We start from the raw sequence: 25,696 nt of genomic DNA, 5'->3' as shown, positions 1-25,696 counted from the left end.
AGTGACAGTTTTACTTCTTCCTTTCCAATTTGGATCCCTTTTATTTCTCTTGCTTAATTGCTCTCACTAACACTTCCAATACTATGTCAAATATGAGGTTTCCGAGTGGGCATCCTTGGCTTTTTCCTGTTCTTAGAAGAACAGCTTTCAGTTTTTCACCATTGAGTATGATGTTGACTGTGGGTTTGCCATATATGGCCTTAACTATATTCAGGTACTTTCTTTCTATACCCATTTTATTGAGAGTTTTTATGGTTGTTGGATCTTTTTAAATGTTTGTCTACATCTATTGAGATGATCGTGTGATTTTTATTTTTCATTCTGTTAATGTAGTATATCATGTTGATTGATCTGTAGAAGTTGAACTATCCCTGTGTCCTGAGAATAAATCCCACCTGAATGTGGTGTATGAACCTGTTTAACGTATTGCTGTATTCAATTTACTAGTATAATGTTCAGGATTTTTGCATCTATGTTCATCAGCACTTTTGGTCTGTAATTGTCCTTTTTTGTGTTGTCTTTGTCTGGTTTTGGTATCAGAGTAATGTTGTCCTTATCAAATGAATTAGGAAGTGTCCCTTCCTCTTCAATTTTTGTAAGAGTTTGAGAAGGACAGGTATTAAATCTTCTTTGAGTGTTTGGTAGAATTCACCAGAGAAGCCGTCTGGTTCTGGACTTGTTCTTTGGGAGGTTTTTGATTACTGTTTCAGTCTCAATCCCTGTACTTGTAATTATTCTATTCAGATTCTCTATTTATTATTGACTCAGTTTTGGGAGGTTGTATGATTCTAAGAATTTACCCATTTCTTGTAGGTTATCCAACTTGTTGGCATAAAGATTTCCAAAGTATTCTCTTTTAGTCCTTTGTATTTCTTTTCTATCTGTTGTAATTTCTCCTCTTTCATTTCTTATTTACTTCAGCCTCGTCTCCTTTTTTCTTACTGAGTCTAGCTAAGGGTTTGTCAATTTTGCTTATCTTTTCAAAGAATCAGCTCTTAGTTTCATTCATCTTTTCTACTGTCCTTTCAGTCTCTATTTCTGTGCTGATTTTTATTATTTCCTTCCTTCTTCTGACTTTGGCCTTCATTTATTCTTCTTTTCTACTTCTTTTAGGTGTAGTGTTGGACTGTTTATTTGAGATGTTTCCTGTTTCTTAAGGTAGGCCTTTATTATTATAAACTTCCCTCCCAGAACCACTTTTGCTGCATCCCATAGGTTTTAGTATGTTGTGTTTTCATTTTCATTTGTCTCCAGGTACTTTTTTTATTTCTCCTTTGTTTTCTTGATTGATCCAATAGCTGTTCAGTAGCATGTTGTTTAGTCTCCACATATTCCTGACTTTCTCAGCTTTCTTGTCATAGCTGATTTCTGGTTTCATACCATTGTGGTGAGAAAAGATACTTGTTATGATTTCAATCTTCTTAAATTTATTGACACTTGTTTTCTTTCCCAACATATGGTCTACCTTTGACAATGTTCCATGAACCCTTAAGAAGAATGCATATTCTGGTTCTTTTATATAATTATATCATGTCCATCTTTCTCTCTCATAACCTTTTGGGGCTTGAAGTCTATTTTAACTTATATAAGTAGGGCTACACCTGCTTTCTTTTAGTTGTCATTTGCTTGGAATATAATCTTCCATCTCTTCATTCTGAGCCTATGTTTGTCTTTAGAGCTGAGATGGGTCTCCTGCAGGCAGCATATTGTTGGGTCTTGTTTTTTAATCCAACTAGCCACTCTGTGTCTTTTGATTGGTATCAATCCATTTACACTTAAGTTGATTATTGATAAGTGAAGGCTTAATATTGCCATTTTATTTTTTTGTTTTGTTTGTTCTATATTTCCATTGTTTCTTTTTCCCTGTGTTTCTCTTTGCCATTTCAGTTAGGTGGTCTTCTGTGATGTTCTTCTCAGTTGCCTCATAACCAAATCAAAGTGGTTATAATTATTTTTAACACTTTGTTTCTCTTTAGCATTTGTGTTATAATTAGGTGTTCACTAACCTATTCTGATATAGCGTTGCAATTTTCTGATTCTGTCTGTCTACTTATCACCTTGATCAAAGCTTTGTATACCTTTGTCTTTTTGTTTCAGGTAGGAGGGATTCTTTCAACATTTCTTGTAAGGCAGGTCTAGTGGTGATAAACTCCCTAAGCTTTTGTTTGTCTGGGAAACCCTTTATTTCTTCTTCATATGTGAGAGATAACTTTGCTGGATAGTGTTCTCAGCTGACAGTTTTTATCTTTCAATATTTTAAATATATCATTCCACTGTCTCCTGGCCTGTAGTTTCTGCTGAGAAATCCACTGGCAGCCTGATGGGGGTTCCTTTGTAAGTTATTATTTTCTTCTCTCTGGTGCCCTTAATGTTCTTTCTTTGTCATTGACTTTTGACATTTTTAATATGATGTGCTTTGGAGAAGGTCCTTTTGCACTGAGATAATTAGGAGTTCTATTAGTTTCATGTACTTGTATATCCAGTTCCTTCTCAGGTTTGGGAAGTTCTCAGCTACTGTTTCTTTAAATAAGCTCTCTGGTCCTTTCTCCTTCTCTTCTTCTGGGATACCCATTGTCCTTATGTTGCTGTTCCTGATTGAGTCAAATATTTCTCTTAGAATTTCTCCATTTTTTAAAAATCTTAATTCACTTTCCTTTTCTACCTGAATCATTTCTAGCTTTCTATCTTCAAACTCACTAATTCTTTCTTCCATGTGGTCTAGTCTATTTCCAGTGCCTTCTACTTCATTCTTCATCTCATTTATTGTGTTTTTCAGCTCCAGAATTTCGTTTGGTTCTTTTTTAGAGTTTCAATCTCTTTGTTGAAGTACTACTTCTGTTCATTAATTTTATTCCCAAGCTCACTGAACTCTTTCTAAGTTTTCTTGTAACTTCTTGAGTTTCTTCATGACAGCCATTCTGAATTCTGTCAGTTAGATCACAATCTTCCATGTCTTCAAGTTTGGTTTCTGCAGAGTTATCATTTCTTCTTTGAGTGATACTGTGTTACTGTAGTTCTTCATGGTGCTTGATGAGTTGTTCCTCTACTGGTGCATCTGTGGTAGCAAACAACTTCCTATTTGGGTAAGGCTTTGTTTACTTTGATCCTGAGCTGATTCTGGTTGTATCTGAGAGTCTGCACTTTCCACCCTCCACTGCCTCTACTAGAGGCATCATCAGTGTCCTTGTGCTGCTTGTGCCTTCAAGACTACTGGTGGCTTCCTGCTTACAATGTTGCTGCAGTCGTGGGTGTCAACACTGGAGTCACCAGCCTGGCAAGAACCTCTGCAGCTTACAGGGTGGCAGGTTCACCCACTGTGGCAGGAGTTTGAGTCATGGGCAACTCTGCCATGTCTAGTTTCATTGGGTCTGTAGGTGCCACTGCTATGGGGGTGGGGGGTGGGGTGGCTGAGGTTGTGGTGGTCTCTGCAACTGGGAGCGACTTTGGTTGGAGGCTCTGCTGTTGCTGTTACCTAGCTCTCTGTGGGTTCTCCATGGGCTCAAGCACTGCTGCCATTTGTGCCTCGTGTGCTACTGCTCTTGGGTTACCTGGGGTTGCTGGCAATGCCACTGCCAGGGGTGCTTGTTTTGTAGGTGTCACTGCCACTGTTAAGTGGGTGAGAGTCATGAGTCACTTGAGTCACTCCACCACCTTAGCCACCGGGGCTAGGGGTACCTGGGCCATGAGCACCACCAGGGCTCTTGAAGCCTCTGGTGTCTGGCACCTGTGGGGTTCCTGGAACCTCAGATCACAGCCACCACCACCACTTCCGGGGGCCCAGGATCTTGTATGCAGCCTCCACTGCTGGCAGGGCGAGTGTCAGGGTACCACCACCAGGGGCTGAGTCATGGGTACCACTGCAGTTCCTGAAGCCTCAGGTGGCAGGCGCCACCCACCACTGCTCGGGGAGATGGAGGGGCTGAGTCACGAGTGCTGCCAGAGTTCCTGTAGCCTCTAGTCTCTGGCATTGGCATGATTCCTAGAACCTCAGGTCATAGGCACCATCCCTGCTTCTGAGGGTATCAGAGTCTTGGACGCAGCCCCCACTGCTGGGAAGGCTAGGGTTAAAGGCACTGCCACCAGAGGAGGTGGAAGGTGCTGGGTCACAGGTATGTATCATTGCGGTTCCCAGAGTCTCCAGTTGTAGGCCCTGCAGTGATTCCTGACACCTCTGGGAGCATGGGCTGCTTGGATTCCTGGAGCCTCCATTCATGGCCCAGTTATGGTAGTTCTTGGGGCCTCCAGTTGCAAGTGCAGCTGAAGTTCCTGGAACCTTGGGAGCCGCAGCCACTGTTCCTCTGATTCCTCCAGGAGATCCAGTCCACCCACCTTCAGATGTATAGATGTATGGATCTCTCAGATGTTCTGGTGTGCTCTGCAAAGAGTCCTTTGTTGGTCTATGAATATCCTACTGGTTGTAGCTTAGAGGGGAAAGACAAAGGGAACAACTCACTCTGCCATGATGCTAACGTCACCTCCCAAATAACCTTGAAAAATAAAAAAAGTTTGGGGGCTCACACTTCTCAATTTCAAATCTTATTACAATCCTATGGTAATCAAGACAATATGGTACTGGCATAAGGACAAACATAAAGACCAATGGAACTAAATTGAAAATACAAAAATAAACCCTGACAATTAGGGTCAATTGATTTTCAACAAAGGTGCCAAGACAACTCAATGAAGGAAAGAAAAGTCTTTTCAACAAGTGTGACTGTGACAAGTGGATATCCACAGGCAAAAAGGTAGACTCCTACCTTATACCATACACAAAAATTAACTCAAAATGGATCAAAAACCTAAATGCAGCAGGCTACAACCTCAAAACTCTTAAAAGACAACACAAGAGTAAATCTGTGTGACCTTGGATTAAGCAAGAGCCTCTTAGATATGATAGCACAAGCAACATGAATGCAAAAACAGATAAATTGGATATTATAGAAATTAAACACACTTTTGTTTCAAAGAACACCACTAAGAAAATACAAAGACAAACCCACAGAATGGGAGATAATATTTGTAACTCATATATCTGATAAAGCAGTATCCAAGATATACCAAGAATTCTCACAATTCAACAATAAAAAGACAACCCAATTAAACAATGGCTAAAGGATGATGAGCCAATAATACACGAAAAGATGCCCAACATCATTAGCCATGAAGGAAATGAAAATCAAAACCACAATGAGATAAAAACTTTATACTCACTAGAATGGCTATAATCAAAAAGACAGATGATAGCAAGTGTCAGTGAGGTTGTGGACAATTTGGAACACTTACATTACATTGCTGGTCGGAATGGCAAATGGTGCAGCCACTTTGGAAAACAGTTTAGCAGTTTCTCAAAGTTAAATAGAGTGTCACCATAAGACCCGATAATTCCACACTCAGGTATATATCCACGAGAAATGAAAATATATGTGCATGCAAAAACTTTTATGCAAATATTCAAAGCAGCATTATTCACAACAGCCAAAAAAGTAAAAATAATACTAATGTGCATCAACTGATGAATGGATAAACAAAGAGTGGTATATCAATAAATGAAATATTATTTAGCATCTTAAAAAACGAAGTACTGGGGCCAGCTTGGTGGTGTAGCGGTTAAGAGTGCGCACTCCACTTCAGTGGCCCAGGGTTCGATGGTTCAGATCCGGGCGTGGACCTATGCACCGCTTATCAACCCACCTGTGGCAGGCATCCCACATAGAAAATAGAGGAAGATAGGCACAGATGTTAGCTCAGGGCCAATCTTCCTCAGCAAAAAGAAGAGGATTGGCAGCAGATGTTACTTCACGGCTAATCTTCCTCAAAAAATAAATAAATAAAATAAAATAAAATAAATGAAGTACTGATACATGGTACAACATGGATGAACTTAGAAAACAGTATGCTAAGTGAAAGAAGCCAGGCAAAAAAGGCCACATATTATATGCAATGTCCAGAACAGGCAAATAAAAAGTCATGTGTCACTTAATGACTGGGATATGTTCTAAGAAATGTGTCATTAGGCAATTCTGTTGTTGTGTGACCATCACAGAGTGTACTGAAGGGGAACAAAACTGGCCACCCTAAAATGTGTCTCTTTAACATGAGGATTATTTTAGACTGATTATTTTTACGAAACAAAAGACTCAGAAAGTTTCTTCTGTTACCTCCCCCTTAACTGCCTAAAAGAACTCAGATAAAAAACCCTGTCTCAGAAAGTGAGCTATCACCTCAGCATAAAATGAACTAGGTGGTAGACAGGGAGGAACCTAGAAAAGCCTGTTTGTTGGGCTCCGCTCTGTGTTCCTCTGTTCTGTGGCTTACAAACACTTATCTTCCAAATGTTTGCTCCTTTTCAACTATCTGTGAGTTGCCTTCTTTCCCACTGAAGCTCCTGACTCTCCCCACCCCCAGCATATTCTTTTGTCTTTAGCTGAGGATGGTATTTAAGGTGAGGGCTTTGGCCATTTTGGCAAGTTACTTGGTTTTCCTGGGTTTCTCCCATGTATGCACGTTATTAAACTTTTTTGTTTTTCTCCTGTTAATCTGTCTCATGTCAGTTTAATTCTTAGAGAAGCCAGAAGAATCTAGAAGGGTAGAGGAAAACTTCTTCCTCCCCTACAGTACTTACACAAACCTAGATGGGATGGCCTACTATAAACCTAGGCTATATGGTACTAATCTTATGGGACAACCATCATATACGTGCTGTGTTGTTGACCAAAACATTATTATGAAGCACATGACTATACAGAAACAGAATGTAGATTCATAGTTGTCTATGGCTTATGGGGAAGAGGGAGAATGAAAAGTGCCTGTTAATGAGTACAGGGTTTCTCTTTGGAGTGATGAAAATATTCTAAAATTGATTGCAGTGATGGTATCACAACTTTGTTACATACTAAACTCTGAATATACTAAAAACCACTGTATGTACTAAAATACACTATAAATGGGTGAATTTTACAATATGTAAATATCTCAATGAAGTTGTTAAAAAAAATACATGGATGAATTCCTTTATAACCTGGGTATCAGGAAAAGCTCTGTAAAGATGATTGAAAATCCAGAGGCAATAAAAGACAACTATATTCAACTAGTTTAAAAAAATAAGAAAAAGAAACTTGTGCAAGCCAAAGTACCCCAGGAACTATGACACATAAAAAAAATTCACAAGACAATAATGAATCAGAAGAAAATATTTTAAACACATAGATTAAAGGGCTAATATCTATAATGCACAAATTATCCTTAAAAATCAAAGAGAAACACAACCAACATAACCAGAATTTTCAGAATAAAAGATATTCTAATAGCATCTTAATATATGAAACAATGTCCAACTTCACTTATAAAAGATAAATGCAAATTAAAACTAAATTGAGATACAATTATTCACCTACCAAACTGGCAAAAATTCTAACACTCCACAACAATACTTTGCTTCCTAGGCTGTGGGCAAATAACTACACTCCTACATTGTTGGTGGGAATACAAAATGTTACAACTCTTATGATGGAGGATTTAATCACATATAACAAAAGTATATAAGTATTTGCTGTTTGACCCAATAATCCCACTTCTGGGGATTTACCCAGAAGATACACTTCCAACAATGCAGAAAAAAACATACATATAAGATTATTCACTTATTTGTAAAAGCAAAATACTGGGAGTAGAAAATACTAAATGCTCATATGTACTCATACATAAAATATTGATTAGTTATCATGCTTCCACACAATGGACTATTATACATCTGTAAAATATATGGAAGATCTTTATAAAGTGATTTGAAGTGATTTCTAGCATATATTAGTAAGTAAAATGAGCAAAAGTACAAAAAGATTATAGATGCCATTTTCAAATAAAAAGGAAGAAGAATTTAGAAACTACATAAGAATGTGTTCACTTCTGCAAAGAGAAACATGTGAAAGATAAACCAGAAAATGAAACTGGTTCTTTACAGAGGATGTACAAGAACAGGGTGGAATAGATAGGGAAATAATCGAGATGTCTCTGAGTGTATTTTTTAATATAGTTTTGACATGTGAATCATGTTAATATTGTATATTCAGAAAGTTAAATTAAATAAAGATGAAAAAATAGAATACAGGCATACCTTGGAGATATTGCAGGTTCATGTTCCAGATCACCGCAATAAAGCAAATCACTAATTTTTTGATCTCCCAGTGCATATAAAAGCTGTGTTTATACTTCACTGTAGTCTATTAACTATATTAATAGCCTTATGTCTAAATAAACAATGTAAGTACCTTAATTAAAAAATACTTCATTGCTAAAAAATGCTAACCATCATCTGAGCCTTCAGTGAGTCACAATCTGTTTTGCTGGTGAAGGGTCCTGTAAAAAACACAATGTCTGCAAACAGCAATAAAGCAAAGCACAATAAAAGGAGACATGCCTACAAATAGACACAAATTAACCCAGCCACATATCAACTTAATAACCTAACAGCACAAAAGGAAAAAAATTAAATGAATACAAGTAATTCATGAACATATTATTCCAACTTTGCATCCCTAGTGGCATATATTCTAAGAACAAAAATAACTGTAAAAACTCTTGAACTTTCCTTAGTAATTTTATTATAGACACAGTAACAACAAAATTATTTAGTGTTTTGTAGGACTGAACAAATGAGTAACTATATTGATGTTGCTGAGAGCCAAGGTTCTCTCGTGAGAGAAAGGTGATGCAAATATGGAAGAGGGTAATGAGAGAAAAACTGTGATTCTGGATTGTATTTTACGTTTCAGTATGAATTCATGATTTTTACATTCCTTTTAACTTTTAACTTTTTTGCTAGCTGTATGTACTGAAAAAACCCAGAGTTCATAATACCCAGTAACAATGAGGACATCTAGTACCCTAGAGAAATGTCTAACTCCAGGGGTAGGGCAGAACAAAAGCCCACCAGTAAAACTGGAATATCATCTTGTAACAAAAAGATTAAAAGTGATCAAACACTATGAAGAACATATTAAAATGACACGAGCCAAATTGAAGGATTTCCCACTGAACAATCTGGAATAATCACAACAAACATCGAGAATGAACAATGACATAAGAGATTATGAAAGATCTAATTTAAAACAAGAAAAATTCATGAATACTGATATCAAAAACTTTTTTAAAGGGAAGGAAGGACGAAACAAAAATTTCTCCTTTATAGAAGAATGCTAACAATAACTGTAGAAACAATAACAGAATTAGAAAATTACCACTTTGCAACCTCCACGGTAATAACTGATACAGGAAAGAACTGTCAATGGATGCTAAAACACTGGGTGAAAGACTGTAAGGAAAACAACATTCTTAAAACATCATCCCAGAAATTATTTAGGAATAATTTATAACAGAAAACAATATAACTTACATTGGAGAAACCAAGTGGACACCATCTTAAAGAAGTGATCAAATTTAATACCATTAATCAATGATATTTAATATCACAAACTAATCATTCTATCAAAATTGCTAAATCTGACTCTAATGCAAGAGGAGAAGGAAAAAAACCTAATCCAAACTGAGAGTCTCCAGAACAAATGACCTAGACTCCTCAAAAATGTCAGTATCTTAAAAGATTCTTTTTAAAGATGAGAAACTGTTCTATTTAAAGGGGACTACAGAGTCTAGACAACTAAAAGCAATATACTATCCTTAATTGGATCTTGAATTAAAAATAATGATGATGATGACGATGGGTCATAGATCTAAACACAAAGCTTCTGGAAGAAAGCATGTCAAAATTTCTTTGCAACATTGGGATAGGCAAAGATTTCAGATTGGACATAGAAAACTACTGTCATAAAAGAAAACAGCTTACAGATTATACTTCATCAAAATTTAAAACTGCTCATCAAAAAGATACCATTAAGATCTATGGACAGCTAGTCTTTCACAAAGGAGCTGAGGACATACAGTGGAGAAAAGAAAGTGTTTTCAACAAATAGTGCTGGGAAAACTGGACAGCCACATGTAAAAGAATGAAAATCAACCATTCTTTTACACCATTCACAAAAATAAACTCAAAATGGATCAAAGACTTAAAGGTAAGACCTGAAACCATAAGACTTCTAGAAGAAGACATAGGCAGTACACTCTTTGACATCAGTCTTAAAAGGATCTTTTTGGACACCATGTCTTCTCAGACAAGGAAACAATAGAAAGAAAAAACAAATAGGACTTCATCAGACTAAAGAGCTTCTACAAGGCGAGGGAAATCAGGATTGAATCAAAAACCACCACCAACTGGGAAAAAAAATTTACAAATCATATATCCAACAAAGGGTTAATTCTCCATAATATATAAAGAACTCACACAACTCAACAACAAAAAATCAAACATCTCGATCAAAAAATGGGCAGGGAATATGAACAGACATTTCTCCAAAGAAGATATACATATGACCAATAGGCACATGAAAAGATGTTCATCATCACTGATCATCAGGGAAATGGAAATGAAAACTACACTAAGATACCACCATTCACCCGTTAGAATGGCTAAAATAACCAAAACAAAAAATAACAAATGTTGGAGAGGTTGTGGAGAAAAAGGAACCCTCATACACTGCTGGTGGGAATGCAAACTGGTACAGCCACTATGGAAAACAGTATGGAGATTTCACAAAAAATTAAAAATAGAAATGCCATATGACCCAGCCATCCCACTACTGGATATCTATCCAAAGAACTTGAAATCAGCAATTCAAAGAGACTCATGCACCCCTATGTTCACTCCAGCACTATTCACAATAGCCAAGACGTGGAAGCAAGCTAAGTGCCCATCAACTGATGACTGGATAGAGAAGAGATGGTGTATACACACACACACACACACACACACACACACAATGGAATACTACTCAGCCTTAAAAAGGGATAAAATTGTCCCATTAACAACATGGTTGGACCTTGAGGGTATTATGTTAACTGAAATAAGCCAGATAGAGAAAGACAATCTCTGTATGACTCCACTCATAGGTGGAAGTTAAACATGTGGACAAAGAGAACAGATCAGTGGTTGCCAGGGGGAAAGGGGAGGTGGTAGGTGGGGATGAAGGGTGAAGCGGTGCACCTACAATTTGACTGACAAATAATAATGTACAACTGAAATTTCACAAGGTTGTAAACTATCATAACCTCAATAAAAAATAAAATAAATTCTAAATCCCAAATTTTAATGATCACAAATATATCTTTTAAGATTAAAAAAAAAAGATACCATTAAGAATATGAATAGGCAAAGGACAAACTGACAGAAAATATTCACAAAACATATATCCGACAAGGGACTGGTATCCAGAATACAGAAAGAACTCTCACAAATAAAAGATAAATAGTTCAATAAAAATGAGCCAAGATACAAGCAGGTACTTCACAAATGAAGCAAAACAAATGACCAATAAGCCCATGGGGAAGGTGGGAAGAGACACATGATGAGTCAACACCATTAGTCATCAGGCAACCACAAAGTAAAACTACAATTCAGTAGGAGTACAAACCCAAGAGAACGGCTAACATCAAGAAGAGTGGTAAGAACAAATGTTGACCAGGTTATAGAGCAACTGGAACACTCATATATTGTTGGTAGAAGTATAAAATGGTAAAGTCACTTTGGAAAAGGATTATTATAAAACTAAACATGTACCTACCTTACATATCCAGGAATTCTAGTCATAGGTATTTACCCAAGATAAATCAAAGCATATATTCACAAAAGACTTGTATAAGAATGTTCACAGGAATTTTATTCATAATAGCCCAAACTGGAAGCCCAGGGGTCCATCAACAAGAGAATGGATTAAAAACTGTAGTATAGTCATATCATAGAAATACTATTCAACAATAGAAAGTAATGATACATACAACAAAATGGATGAATTTAAAAACATTAAACTTAATGAGAAAAGTCTTGCCTAAAAGATCACACACTGCCTCAATCCATTTATATGAAGTTTTACCTTTGATTAGATAAATGTAATCAAAGCTGAAAAAAAAATCACAATAATGGTTGCCTCTGGGGGTGGAGGCAGGGACTGACTGTGAAAAGGAATAAAGGAACCTTTTTGGGGTGACGATAATGTTCCTTAAACTGGGCAAGAGACTACACAGATGAATGTATTTGTCAAAACTCATCAAATGGTACGCTTAAATTTCTGTATTTCACTATTTGTAAAATTTACCTCCAGAAAAAAGAACCTGAGGCAAATATCGAACTCTAATTAAAAATATGCATGCTTAAGTTTTTACGGCTAAAGTGTACTGATATCTGCAACTTACTTTAAAATATATTAAAAAATAAAATGAATTGATAGATGAATACAGGGAAGACATATGGACACATTACATGATAAAGCAAATAACGGCATATTAACTGTGGGTATATAGATATGGTATAATTCAACCTTGAAATTTTCTTCAAAATTTTTCAAAATAAAATGATAGAAGATAATTATTAGGAGCAATAATAAAATCAGCCATGAAAGACATTACTGGGCAAAGTGGGGAAATTTGAATTTGGACTGTGTACTAGAAAATAGCATTGTATCATTGTTAAATTTTCTAAATGTGATCATTGCATTGTGTCCTTGTTCTTAGGAGAGTCATGTTTAAATATTTACAGGTGATACATCATGATATCTACAAATTAGTTTTACAAATGGTTCCACAAAAAAATTCTAAAAACATCATACACACACACATACACAAGGGAAGACAGACAGAGACAGGGAGAGAGAGAGAGAACGAATGTACGCATGTGCTAAAATATAGCAGAATGTTAACAACTGGTGAATACACATTAAAGGATTATAATATTCTTGATATAATTCTATAGATTTTAAACTTTTGAATTATTTTTCAAATTAAAAAGTATTAAAAAATAGAGACTTTTGGCAGTAATAGTAAATACAGGACAGCCAACTTAACATAAAATAAACAAATTGTGTCATATTCATACAATGGAGTACTACACCACAAAGAACATGAATAAACCTGGCAAAAAAAAAGTTGACTGAAAGGAGCCAAACACAGTAATACATACTATATGAATCTATTTAGATAAAGTTCAAAAAATAGTACCTCTATATTTAGATAAAGTTCAAAAAATATTACCTCTAAATAGCAATACCTCTCAGGGTGGGGGAGTGACTGGGAGGGGAGAGCATTTGAAGTTAATTATTTTATTTCTTGATCTAAGTGTTGGTTACATTGATGTGTTTCTTCTTTGTGAAAACTCAATGGGCAGTACATTCATAATTTGTAAAAGAATTTATTTTTTATTTACTTATTTATTTTTTGGTGAGGAAGATTGGCCTTGAGTCAACATCTGTTGCCAATCTTCCTCTTTTTGCTTCAGGAAGATTGGCGCTGAGCTAATATCTGTGGCAATCTTCCTCTATTTCGTATGTGGGATGCCACCACAGCATGGCTTAATGAGTGGTACATAGGTCCGTGCCCAAGATCCAAACCTGCAAACCCCAGGCCGTGGAAGTAGAGCGTGCAAACTTACATTCATGCCACCAGGCCGGTCCCTTTAATTTGTATAAATTTTTGTACCTTGTTATAATTCAATAACAAGTTTATTTTTTCCTAGGTAAAACTGTCTCATTTCAGATCAACCAAATATGTCTGCATGTATTTTAAAATATCCAAATCCTTTTTTTAAGAAAAACCTCTGCTTTTAACCTCCTTACAGAACTATAATACTAAAAGTGATAGAAAAATACTTATCTTTTATAAATCTATAATTGAATACATTATCCATTATGCTTTACAAAATGTTTCATATTTAGTATCAGTCAAACTTTTTTTGAAGAGAGACGTTTGACTCTCCTGAAAAATTGACACGATTCTTTTTATCAGATCTTTTTTTATCAGATATACAGGACATATTTTTTGGCCCTGTTTTGTCTTGCTTTCCAGGATACTTACAAGTCAAATCTAGTAGTCAATTGTAGTAAGTCTACTGGATGCTTGTAACAATAACTATTCTGGGAGTGTGCGTGTGCGTGTGTGTGTGCCTGCTAATCTGTTTCTACCTTGTGGAAGTTACTAGATCATAATTACTAATAAATAAATAAAAAATCCTGTCTACTGTCAGTTTACACGAAATCAGGAACTAGTCCTGGAACTTCTTCTGAAGACTACAAAAAAGAACTGACTTGTAAGACCTTTTAAGCACTCAGGAGCTTTCTCTATAAGGCACTGGAGGCTCAGCAGGAATTCCACCTTCCTCTCTTCTAGAAGACAAATGTCATAGATAACTAGCCATGGAATAAAACATTCAATCACCAGATCTCTGGGGAAGATGCCCAACAAGGTGTACACTGTAATCTAAAAATTGTAAGTCACATTCGCTGCAATCAATTAAATTAACTATAGTAAAGTATAATGTTTCCCAAACCATAACATGCATCAGAAACACCTAGGGAGTTTGTTTCGAATACCAGAACCTCCATAGATTCTGATTCAGCAATTGTGAGCTAAGATTTTCAGGTACAGTTAGGTTTTAAAATCAATGGTACAATGGAAAGAGCAGTAAGATTAAAGTCTGAATACCCACCTCAATTCTGGTTCTATCAATTACTAGCTACATGAGCATGAGTGGGTACCTTATTATCTCTGAGCTTCAGATTCTTCATCTATACGTACAACAAGAATAAGAATATCTGTACTACCTAATGCTCAGGTTTGCTGAAAAGAGTAAATAAAGTAATATTTTAAAGCACTTTGAGACTTGTGAAATACTATGTAAATAAAATGTATGATTACATTATTACTAATGCAAAAAGATCAATAAGGATTGATAAACATACAACGGGGTTTATAGTTATATTCAGGGTTCCTTTGACTGACATTATTGCATATTTTAAATAGTAAATATTATAATTATTATTTAAAAATTTTCTGAATATGTGTCTTTTCTTGAAAATATCTCTCCCAATGTGGACAGCAACCATTAGTAAGAATTCCCTTAAGGTATAGGACTTTGAATCATGCAAATTCCTGATCATCTTTATAGGAGCTCTGTTCCCTCCATTCATTTCATAGTCAGTAGTGCAGAGTTAAACCCACTGCAGAAAAGTCTCTGAGAGTCCATAGTTAAAAATCCTTGTCTCCACATTATTCACAGTCATTTCCAACTATTTGCAATTATAAAACTTATCTCCAAGACACCAATAACATTTGGGTTACTTGATTCTAAGATCAACTGATTTACATATATACCATCAAACTATGATTCTTCACTTTCTGGTATCACATTATGAACAGCTCCACTGTGGTAGAACTGAGAAAATACAGGTAATAGCAAGCTCATTTGGATTTACAAGTTGATTGCTGTTGCAAGTTAATCTTTAAACCAAGGCAGTAAGCTGTTTAAGATGATACTCAAATACTCTTTTTAAAAACTCTTCATTTTCCATGCATAGATATTTCATAAAACATTTTCAGTTTCTATATATCCAAAAATAAAAGACTCACTGATATTTGGTTTCTTGTAAAAAATAAAAGATCCTTAATCGGGGCCAGCCCAGTGGCATAGTGGTTGAGTTTATGCACTCCACTTCAGCAGCCCAGCGTTTGCAGGTTCAGATTCTGGGCACAGACCTACACACTGCTCATCAAGCCATGCTGTAGCGGCCTCCCTCATACAAAATAGAGGAAGATTGCCACAGATGTTACCTCAAGGACAATCTTTGTCAAGCAAAAAGAGGAAGATTGGCACAAGATGTAAGCTCAGGGCCTATCTTCCTCACACACAAAAAGAGATACTTAATACAATGGAAGCAGCATACCTAACTAAGAACCATATGCATATTTATTGTACAGTTTTTACCGTATCATTTTTTAAAGGATTTAAATTTAGCTTAAAGTACAGTGGGAAGTTTTGAAGGGTTGGCATGATCTGATTTACCTTTTTTTTGTTTTTTGTTTGTTTTTGCTGAGGAAGATGAGCCCTGAGCTAACTAACATCCGTGGCAATCTTTCTCCTTTTTTAGTATATGGGACACCAGCACTGCATGGCCGCTAACAGAGTGGAGTAGGTCCATGCCAGGAACCGAACCCAGGCCGCCAAAGTGGAGCACACCCAACTTAACCACTAGGCCACCAGGGCTGGCCCTGATTTACATTTTTTAAATCATTATCTATATAATTAATTTTCAAAAATTTTTAATTGTAATAAAAAATACATAACATAAAATTCACATCTTAACCATTTTTAAATACATTTTCACATTGCTGTGCAACCAATCCCAGGAACTTTTTCATTTTGCAAAATTGAATCTCTATACCCATTAAGCAACAATTTCCCATTTTCCTCTACCCCTAGCCTCTGGCAACCACCTACCATTCCACTTTCCATTTCTATGACTTTGACTACTCTAGAAATCTCATATAAGTGGAATCATCCAGTCTTGATCTTCTTGTGAATGGTTAGTTTTACTCAGCACAATATCCTCAAGGTTCATCTATGTTGTAGCATGTATCAGAATTCCTTCCTTTTTGAGGCTGAATAATATTCCATTGTATGTATATACCATATTTTATCCATTCATCTGTAAACGGATGTTTGGGTTGCTTGCACCTTTTGGCAAATGCTCATAATGCTGCTTTGAACACAGGTGTACAAATATCAAGAATCAAGACCCTACTTTCAATTCTTCTGGACATATTCTCACAAGTAGAATTACTGTAGCATATGATAATTCTCTTTTTAACTTTTTAAGAAACTGCCATACTATTTCCCACAGAGGCTGCACCATTTTACATTCCCACCAGCAGTGCAAAAGGGTCTCAATTATTTCACATCCTTATTAACATTTATTTTCTGGATGTTTGGACAGCAACCATCCTAATGGGTGTGAGGTGCTATCTCAATGTGGTTTTGATTTCCATTTTCTAATTATTAGTGATGTTGAGCATCTTTTCATATGCTTGTCGGTTATTTGCATATTTTCTTTGAAGAAATGTCTATTCGAAGTCTTTGCCCGTTTTTTAATCCAATTATTTAACTTTCATTGTTTTTTAATCTTTTATACCTAAGTTATAACTTTTAAATAATGTGATTTCACTCACATGTAAGATATTTTTAAAATCATATGAAATGTAACCTAGAGCAAAGGAAAAGAACACTGTGTCAGAAGGCAGAAGATCTTGTTTCAAATCGCAGTTATATGGCATATTTTCAAGGTGACTTTGTACATACGTTTTAAGCTCTTTAAGCATCAGGCCCTCATCTGTACAATGAGGACAATTACATCTCCCCAATCAGATCTCATAGGGTTAGCCTGAATATCAAACTAGATAATGTATATTAATTATAAAATTATAAAATAAAGTTGTATATAAATGTTGCATCCAAATCCAAGCTTTGGAATTTTTAAGTAAAGATGTACCAACCTGGAAAGAGGCTGAGATGTTATTGGGATGTATTATAGGCAAATCAGAAAAACCTGGATAAATGGAATTAGATAAATATCTTTTAGATCTGTGTCATTCTTATTCACACAAAATTTCTTTCTCATTTGCTTCACAGGTTTTTAAGTACCATATTCTCTATTTAATGCTTGCTTCCAGAATACTGTTATGAAGTTCCTAAATATTCAGGATTTACCAAGGAGTAATTTAAGAATTCCATATCAACTTCTTATAAAGATATACTACTACATACAGCTATAGAAAAATATGCCACTCTTCCTTAAGACAGATCATGAATCACTGTTTTCCTCTTTCAACAAAGAAAAGATAAATACAGAAAGACTTCCAAACATGAAATAAGTATACTAGGGGCCAGCCTGGTGGCATAGTGGCTAAGTTTGTGCACTCCACTTCCTGGGCCCTGGGTTCACAGCTTCGGATCCTGGGCACGGACCTATACACTGCTCATCAAACCATGCTGTGGCAACGTCCCATATACAAGATAGAGAAAGACTGGCACAGATGTTAGCTCAGGGCCATTCTTCCTCACAAAAAAAGAGGGGGGCCCACCCGGTGGTGCAGCAGTTAAGTTTGCATACTCCACACTTCAGTGGCCTGGGGTTCACTGGTTCAGATCCTCGGCACAGACCTATACACCACTTACCAAGCCATGCTTGATATGTATGGTAGGTGTCCCACATATAAAATAGAGGAATATGGTCACAGATGTTAGCTCAGCCACAGTTTTCCTCAGCAAAAAGAGGAGGATTGGCAGCGGATGTTAGCTCAGGGCTAGTCTTCCCTGGGGGAAAAACTTTTAAAAAGTATAGCAAATATTTGCATGCCTTACCACAAAATTTAAATACCATTATAAAAATTTGTGCTTAAAAATTAATGACTATTTAAATACAATCATTAGCCCCTTCAAACCTTCAAAACTTGTAAAAACCTCAGATTTGTTTACTTGGTGACTATTCATCTTTAAAATCTCCTTATCTTTTTATTGAGTTAATAATATTTTACATCAATGTGAGATTTCAGTTGTACATTATTTCTTGACTGTCACCACATAAGTGCTCCCCTTCATCCCCTGTACCCACTCCCCACACCCCCTCACCTGGTAACCACTGAACTGTTTTCTTTGTCCATGTATTTGTTTATATTCCACATATGACTGAAATCATCTGGTGTTTGTCTTTATCAGACTGGCTTATTTTGCTTAGCATAATTCCCTCTAGATCCTTCCAGGTTATTGCAAATGGGATGAATTTGTCTTTCTTTCCGGCTGAGCACTATTCCATTGTATGTATATATATATATATATATATATATATATATATATATATATACCACATCTTCTTTATCCAATCACCAGTCGACAAGCACTTGGATTGTTTCCATGTCTTGGCTATTGTAAATAGTGTTGCAATGAGCATAGGGGTGCATATGTTATTTTGGATTGTTGATTTCAAATTGTTTGGGTCAATACCCAGTAGTGGGATAGCTGGGTCATATGGTATTTCTACTTTTAGTTTTTTGAGGAATCTCTATACTGTTTTCCATAGTGGCTGCACCAGTTTGCATTCCCACCAGCAGTGTATGAGGGTTCCCTTCTCTCCATACCCTCTCCAACATTTGCTATTTTTAGTCTTAGTGATTATAGCCATTTTAACAGACGTTAAGGTGGTATCTTAGTGTAGTTTTGATTTGCATTTCCCTGATGACTAGTGATGTTGAACATCTTTTCTTGTGCTTATTGGCCATCTGTATATCTTCTTTGGAAAAATGTCTGTTCATCTCCTTATCTGTCTTTTACTAACAGTGGTTAAGAACACAGAATCTGAGGCTAGACAATTTGGATTTGATCATAGTGCATCCATTCAACAGAAGTGTGATGCTCAGCAAGTTAGATAACCTCTCTGTTCCTTGACTTTTTTCATGCTTAAAATGAGGCATCTTTCTCATAGTTGTTGCAAGCATTAAGTCAGTCAATACAGATAAAGTGGTTAGAACACTGTCTGAGACAATATAAATTTTTGCTGCTATTTCCATCACTATAATTATTACTATTATTTCTGGTTTCACTGGTGACAAATTCCCTTAAAAGGATGAAAGCAAAAGTTGAACATTTTTGATGGTAGGTGGTACAAAGATTTATCTAATTATTCAGGTGATCAGAAAAGATACAAATGTGGGCAGAGAACAAAATTAGTCTTAGAAAGCATCATGAATATCTAAAAAAGTATACTGAACCACTAGATTACACTGTAATTTAGACAGATTCAGACAAATTTAAGAAGGATGCTATCTGCAATACACAGATTTTTTTAAAACCTTAATATACACTTGTAATTACTTCTTCCCAAGCTCACAAATTTAACCAAAGGCTTACTGTGAATTTTATAGAACTAATCACAAATCTAAGTAATTAAATAGAGAAATCCAAATTTCAACAAAGTACAGGCAGCTTTAGAGGTAAATTCCAATGAATACACAAAAGGTAAAAACTGATTAATTAAAATAAGCAGTTCAAAATCCCAACAGAATTAAGCCATATTTACAAATGAATCTTGGTTGGTTACCCCTGACTATGCATGTACCTTCCTATCCAATTGCCTGGCACATGCACAAGGCTCAAATAAAAGTGTAAATAATCAGTATCATTAAACTGATAAAAGTGAAACAGAAAATTAACTGTACTTATTATATACATGAGGAGAAAAAAGAGTAAAAAGGGCCAATTCTCTAATGTAAACATAGATAGGGCTTGGAAGCACTGCATAAATCTTTACTTTTTTAAAAAACAACTTCTTTCATGCTTTCTTCCAGTCACAACTCCATCAACAACAACAGGAATTACTATCTGACTTCTAAAACTATGCATTAATTTTGCCTTTTCTGATCTTCATATAAATGAAATCACACTTAGGGATTCTTTCTGTATCTAGTGCCTTTTGCTGAACATTATGTTTTTGAGATTCATCTATGTTTCTAAATTTAATTTTGTGTTGTTCATTCTCATTCTTGTATAATATTCCATGGTATGAAAAAAACAGTTTATTTATCCATTCTACTATAGGCAGACATTTGGATTGTTTCCAATTTAGGCTATTACAAATAGTACTGCTATAAACATTTCTGCAGCATCTTCTGGTGAAGGAAACATTTCTGTTATACAGATACCTATGAATGAAATTCCTGGGTCAGAGGAAATACGTTCAAGTTAGTAAACATTGTTCAGCTTCCCAAAGCGGTAGTACCAATTTGTATATGAGATATCTGATTGTACAACTTTCTCCTTGACACTTAGAAATGTCATCCTTTTATCCAATCACTATGGGGGAAGTGTAGAGTATTTTGCACTGGTTTTGTAGAGTACTTTTTTCTAGTGATTGATGTTGAACACCTTTTAATGTTCCTATTGACCCTAAGCTGTTTGTGAAGTGCCTTTTCAAGTCTTTTGAACATTTTTTAAATTGAGTTGTTATACAGATGAGTTCTTCATTGGATATATGTATTGTGAATATCTTCTTTCGTTCTACAGCTTGCCTTTTAGTTTTTTATAGTATCTTTCCTAAAGTTCTATTCTTTTTTACTGAGCTCATAATAGTTTATAACATTGTGAAATTTCAGTTGTGTATTATTTGTCAGTCACCATATATATGTGCCCCTTTACCCCTTATGTCCACTCCCCAACCCTCTTCCCCATTGGTAACCACTGAATTGTTCTCTTTGTCCATGTGTTTATCTTCCACATATGAGTGAAATCATACAGTATTTGTCTTTCTCTGTCTGGCTTATTTCGTTTACATAATATCCTCAAGGTCCATTCATGCTGTTGTGAATGGCACAATGCTGTCTTTCTTATGGATGAGTAGCATTCCATTGTGTATATATACCACATCTTCTTTGTCCATTCATCAGTTGATGGGTGCTTGGGTTGCTTCCATGTCTTGGCTATTGTGATTAATGCTGCAATGAACATAGGGGTGCATAAATCTCTCAGAATTGCTGATATCAAGTTATTTGAATAAATACCCAGTAGTGGGATAGCTGGGTCGTATGGTATTTCTATTTTTAATTTTCTGAGAAATCTCCATACCATTTTCCATAGTGGCTGCACCAGTTTGCATTCCCACCAGCAATGGATAAGGGTTCCCTTTTCTCCAGATCCTCTCCAACATTGGTTATTTTTGGTCTTGGTAATTACATACATTCTAACAGGTATGAGATGATATCTAACTGTAGTTTTGATTTGCATTTCTCTAATGATTAGTGATGATGAACTCTTTTCATGCGCCTATTGGCCATCTGTTTATCTTCTTTGGAAAAATGTGTATTCATATCCTCTGCCCGTGTTTTGATCAGTTTGTTTTTTTGTTGTTGAGTTGTGTAAGTTCTTTATATACTTAGGAGATTAACCCCTTGTCAGATACATGATTTGAAAATATTTTCACTCAGTCGGTGGGTTGTCTTTTCGTTTTGTTCCTGGTTTCCTTTGCCTTGCAGAAGCTCTTCAGTCTGATGAAGTCCTATTTGTTTATTTTTTCGTTTGTTCACTGTGCCTGAGTAGACATGATATTCAAAAAGATGCTTCTAAAACCAATCTCAAAGAGTACACTGCCTATATTTTCTTCTAGGAGTTTTATGGTTTTATGTCTTACAATCAAGTCTTTAATCCATTTTGAGTTAATTTCTGTGTATGGCAAAAGATAAATGGTCTACTTTCATACTTTTGCATGTGGCTGTCCAGTTTTCCCAACATCATTTATTGAAGAGACTTTCCTTTCTCCATTGTACGTTCTTGGATCCTTTGTCGAAGATTAGCTGTCCAAAGATGTCTGGTTTTATTTCTGGGCTTTCAATTCTGTTTCATTGATCTGTGTGTCTGTTTTTGTGCCAGTACCACAGTATTTTGATTACTATAGCTTTGTAGTATATGTGGAAGTCAGGAATTGTGATGCCTCCAGCTTTGTTCTTTTTTTCTCAAGATTGCTTTAGCTATTCAGGGTCTTTTGTTGCCCCATATGAGTTTTAGGATTCTCTGTTCTATTTCTGTGAAAAATGTCATTGGGATTCTGATTGGGATTGCATTGGATCTGCAGATTGCTTGAGGTAATATGGACATTTTAAGTATGTTTATTCTTCCAAATCAGGTGCGTGGAATATCATTCCATTATGCTAGGTCATCATTGAATTCTTTCAGTAATGTCTTATAGGTTCCATTGTATATGTCTTTCACCTCCTTGGTTAAATTTATTCCTAGATATTTTATTCTTTGTCTTGTGATTGTAAATGGGGTTGTATTCTTGAGTTCTCTGTTAGTTCATTATTAGAGTATAAAAATACAACTGATTTTTGCAGGTTGATTTTGTACCCTGCAACTTCGCTGTAGTTGTTGATTATTTCTAACAGCTTTTCTTTAGGGTTTTCTATACATAGAATCATGTCATCTGCAAACAGCAAGAGTTTCACTTCTTGATCGCCAATTTGGATACCTTTTATTTCTTTTTCTTGCCTAACAGCTCCAGCCAAAACCTCCAGTACTATGGTGAATAGGAGTGGCAAGAGTGGGCACCCTTGTCTTGTTCCCATTCTCAGAGGGATGGCTTTCAGTTTTTCCCTGTTGAGCATGTTGTTGGCTGTGGGTTTGTCATATATGGCCTTTATTATGTTGAGGTACTTTCCTTCTATACCCATTTTATTCAGAGTTTTTATCATAAATGGATATTGGATATTGTCAAATGCTTTCTTTGCATCTATTGAGACGATCATGTGGTTTTTATTCCTCCTTTTGTTAATGTTGATCTGTCAATTTCAAATCACACTGATTGAGTTGAGGATGTTGAACCATCCCTGGTATATCCCACTTCATCATGGTGTATGATCCTTTTAAGGTATCGCTGTATTTAGTTTGCCAGTATTTTGTTGAGAATTTTTGCATCTATGTTCATCAGTGATACTGGCCTGTAATTTTCCTTCTTTGTGTTGCCCTGGTCTGGCTTCGGGATCAGGGTGATGTTGGCCTCGTAGAACAAGTTAGGAAGTCCTCCGTCTTCTTCAATTTTTTGGAACAGTTTGAGAACGACAGGTATTAAATCTTCTTTGAATGTATGGCAGAATTCTCCAGAGAAGCCATCTGGTCCTGGATTTTTATTTTTGGGGAGGTTTTTGATTACTGTTTCAATCTCTTTATGTGTGATTGGCCTATTCAGATTCTCCGTTTGTTCTTGATTCGGTTTTGGGAGGTTATATGAGTCTAAGAATTTATCCATTTCTTCTAGATTGTCCAATTTGTTGGCAAATAGTTTTTCATAGTATTCTCTTATAATCCTTTGTATTTCTGTGATATCCATTGAAATTTCTTCTCTTTCATGTCTAATTTTATTTGAGCCTTCTTTTTTTCTTAGTGAGTGAGTCTGGCTAAGGGTTTGTCAATTTCATCTTCTCAAAGAACCAGTTCTTAGTTTCACTGATCCTTTCTACTGTTTTTTTTAACCTCTATTTCATTTATTTCTCCTCTGACTTTTATTATTTCCCTCCTTCTGCTATCTTTGGGCATTGTTTGTTCTTCTTTGTCTCTCGCTGCCTTTTTTATCTTTAAGTCTACTTTGTCTGATATAACTATGGCAACACCTGCCTTCTATTGTTTGCCATTAGCTTGGAGTAGCACCTTCATCCCTTCACTCTGAGCCTGTGCTTGCCTTTCGAATTGAGATGTGTTTCCTGGGGGCAGCATACTATTGGGTCTTCTTTTTTAATCTATCCAGCCACTCTATGGTCTTAGGCGCCTTGGCGTGGAGCGTTCCTGCAAGCTGGGAGGCAACTTCAAGAACAAAAGCGTTTCAGTGGAGGGTTGCCTTTTCCCTCTTCTCCTCTCAGAGTCATGCACCGGCCACTGCATGATGTCCTGTGCCCTACACTGCTGCCGCTGGGGAGGGAGAGAAGATCTGCTTACCCCCTTTCACTGCCTCCCGGGGTCTCCAACACCCCACCTTCAAACATATGGCTGCATGGATCTCTCAGATGTGTATTTTGTTGTGTGGATGTCCTCTGTTGGTTTATGAAATGTCCTTTTTCCTGTACGTTAGTGGGGAGAGCTTAGGCGAACAGCTCACTCTGCCATGAAGCTGACATCACCTCCTTAAAATGTACTTTTGTGTATGATGTGAAGTAGAGGTCGATGATCATCTTTTCCATAAGGATATCCAATAGGAAAAAAATTCTTTTCCCCACTGTACTGCAATGTTATCTTTGTTATAAATCAGATGATAGCATATTGGTAAATCTTAGCCTCTATGTAATAGTTTTCTGTTGCTGTTGTAACAAATTAGCACAACTAATTTAAACTTAGTAGCTTAAAACTACACAAATTTACTATCTTACAGTTCTGTAAATCAGAATTCCTGGATGGCTTGGCTGGTTTTTCCACTCCAGGATTCAAAAAACAAAAATCAAGGTGACTGTGGGCTTGGCTCTTATTAGGAAGCTCTGGGAAGAATCTACTTCCAAGCCATTCAAGTTCACAGAATCCAGGTTCTTTGGTTTCAGGACTCACATGCCCATTTCCTTGTTGGCTGTCAGCAGGGAACGGCACTTAGCAACAAGAGGCCTCTCTCTAGTCTGATCATATTATTTATCAGAGACATCGATAACAGTGCATAAAATCCTTCTGACACTTGAAATCTCTCTGACTCCCCCTTCTGCTGCATGTCTCTTCTGCTTCCAGCCAGAGAAAGCTCCCTGCTTTTACGGGCTCATGTGATTAGACTGGGAACACCCAGATAACTCAAGATCATCCCTATATCTTAATATCCCTAAGCTTAATTACATTTGGAAAGTTCCTTTTGCCATGTAATGTGACATATTACAGGTTCCAGGAATCAGGGTTGGACATCTTTGGAGGTCATTCTTCTCTCTATCATTATGGATACTCTATTTTGTTGCATTAGTTTATCCTCACACTAATACCACTGTCTTAATAATTCTAGTATTGTACAAAGTATTAATACCTGGTACTCTAAGTCTGGAAATTATTTTGTTACTCCTTAAGATCCCCTTGACTATCCTTCATCCTTTGAATTTCCAAACAAATTTTGACTAGATCATCAATTTTTTAAACACAAACAAAACTGACATTTTAATTGGAATTGCACTGATCTTTATCACTATAATCTATATTCCTATATGGTCAATTATGATTAATGTTTCATATGAACTTCAAAAAAACATGTATTCTATATTTTCCAGTGAC

At 36.1% G+C, this 25,696-nt stretch overlaps 1 protein-coding gene across 47 annotated transcripts in view; it reads right to left on the bottom strand.

The window, feature by feature from the left end:
* GPHN (gephyrin) overlaps positions 1 to 25,696 on the bottom strand; it is a 562,862-nt gene that overhangs the window by 448,869 nt on the left and 88,297 nt on the right. For 2 of the 47 annotated variants that reach the window (XM_070249635.1, XM_070249630.1), the window contains exon 2: positions 17,425 to 17,477. The exons of the other annotated variants lie outside the window; for them this stretch is intronic. The gene's annotated coding sequence lies outside the window, so the exon portion shown is untranslated. The remainder of the gene's footprint in view (positions 1 to 17,424; positions 17,478 to 25,696) is intronic. 47 annotated transcript variants of the gene reach the window in all.

The sequence above is a fragment of the Equus caballus genome, chromosome 24 (assembly GCF_041296265.1).
Source record: "Equus caballus isolate H_3958 breed thoroughbred chromosome 24, TB-T2T, whole genome shotgun sequence".
In the NCBI taxonomy this organism is placed as follows: domain Eukaryota; kingdom Metazoa; phylum Chordata; class Mammalia; order Perissodactyla; family Equidae; genus Equus; species Equus caballus.
This window is presented reverse-complemented; position numbering and strand designations above follow the sequence as displayed.